This window comes from Octopus bimaculoides, chromosome 16 (genome assembly GCF_001194135.2).
Source record: "Octopus bimaculoides isolate UCB-OBI-ISO-001 chromosome 16, ASM119413v2, whole genome shotgun sequence".
NCBI classification, from domain to species: Eukaryota; Metazoa; Mollusca; class Cephalopoda; order Octopoda; family Octopodidae; genus Octopus; species Octopus bimaculoides.
Genome location: NC_068996.1, coordinates 31061295 through 31063560, shown reverse-complemented (window position 1 = coordinate 31063560; position 2266 = coordinate 31061295).

Sequence of the window (2266 nt, the reverse complement as noted above, 5' to 3'; positions counted from 1 at the left end):
TGAAGCCTTACTACAGTTTTGAGAAGTTACCACCTAGGTAGAATCAGCTCTAAGCGCCTTTTTTAAAGTGGGTCCTCCGAAGTTGCCTAAATCATCTTCCTGTTCGGGTGAGCCGTGAAGTTTCACACTTCTTGTGATAAGTGATAACTTTTATGTATATAAATAAGCCTCTGCAAAGTTAGCAGCAAGTATATAATCTTATTCCTAGATTTCGTTTGAATAGCTTATTATTTGTTCCATAGGCGATACAGTTTTGTGTTTCATGTAATCTTCTCCCGGTTCTATTTTTTCAATCAGTACAGTATTTCCTTCATTTTCTTTTATTTCAATGAGCATTTACATCAGATATTCGTTATTAATTCAAATAATCACGAAACTCAAGCATTCCATTTTTTTTTTTTTGCGCCTCAGAGTTTCAGTCCCTTACCTGCCGTTTGACTGTCCTGACTCATCTGCCATTCTTCAATTTACAATATCCCTTCCCATCGTAGACGATGTGTGGAGCTGTTGCTGGTAGTAGTGTTAAACTGGTATTGAATTTATAATGATTCGCAACTTTAAAATCAACGAGATGAAATCCTCAGTTTCCTTCCAAAGCAAGAGATCTGTATGGATCTGAACAATATACCATCAACAAAAACAATCTGCCTCCCCATAATAAATTTTGTAATTTGAAGGGCAATAAAACTGCTGTGATTGATAACATTCCTGGTTCAAAATAATGTGTATCGTTCCAGAATCAACTTTTTCAATTCATCATGAGTTGACGCGGTTAGTTCTGGAAAAATTGAAGAAGAAATCCTTTTCGTTCTCAAGGATGCATTGATTGTACCATCTACAAAACATACTGCTTAAAATATTGTAGAATCTTCCTGATGCTCATTGCAGAAAACATTCCATGTCGCATTGTCAACATTCGCTGCAGACTAATTACAGAAGCCATCCCTTTCAAGTTGCAAAGTGAATTCCGACCAACTCGAGGAACGGTGATGATCTTTACCGTTGCAAGTGTAATATCGATATTACACTTGCATGAGATGTTTGTATCTGACATTCACAAACCTAAGAGAGGCATTCAGTAGCGTCCATTGTAGTCTTCTCTCGCGCATTTTTGCAGCAGCTGGTTATTCGTAAAATTCGTTAAAATTCTGCTAAGTTCTTTCTCAATTATACATCTCATCTTTTCCAAGGTAACAAAGAAGTAATACAAGGATATATCATCACACTTACCCATCGACTCTATTGATCATCGATAACATGCATATCATCTGGGACAAGTAGCCATTTAGTATTGATATCGCCTATGGAACAAATAATAAGCTATTCAAATGAAATCTAGGAATAAGATTACATACTTGCTGCTAGCTTTGCAGTACGCAGTCGACAAAGTGTTGTTCATACAAAAACCTGCAAAACATCCTCCGAGTGTTCGATCATGCTTATAGAATCCATATAGAACTGAACGTCAGCCTCACGTAAACAGATTTTGTTCCAAACTTCTCTTAGAAGCGTCGTGTCAAATACCTTCATTTCAAACTGAACGATGAGACCTTCAAAGAATGTCGACTAATTTATGTCGGAAACCATCTATCTTCTAATGTTGTCTTAGAGCGAAACTCGTTATGTCGGAACAGCCTTTGATTGCTTTCAAGCAATAGTCTTCAACATCTCAGCACGGCACAAGAATAGTTGTCTACAAGATTGTAGTTGTCCAATAACTACTCTGTAGATCTGAGGTATGGGAATCTGCCACTACCAACTTAAAAATTAGGAACGTTTCGATAGATCAACAATATCAGCAATGTCATTGATTGTCTGCCGACGATCCTCATGCACAAGCTGATGAATTTTCTCCACATTACCGGGTGTATCACTCGTAGTAGGTCTTCCATATCGCTCATCGTCTTCTAGGGACATTCTTCCGCTTTTAAAGTGACTTTTCCACTCGAAGCATTGCAAACAACCCATTGCCTCGTCGCCGTAAGCTTGCCGAAGCATGCTCAATGTCTCTGTAGTAGACTTCCCAAATTTAACGCAAAATTTTATGTTGGCTCTTTGTTCCTGTTCATGACAAAACCGAAAACTATAGCATACACGTGATTACAAAAACACCAATTTCAAACTTGCGAAGTAAACACAGGGATCTCACTCGACACACTGCCTCATAAAGATCGTTGCTAACTCCTACTGTGCATGCAACCGTGTGCTGCCATTTGCTGGTCCACTACAGAACTAGTTCGTGAATTTTCTGATACCACCACGTGTA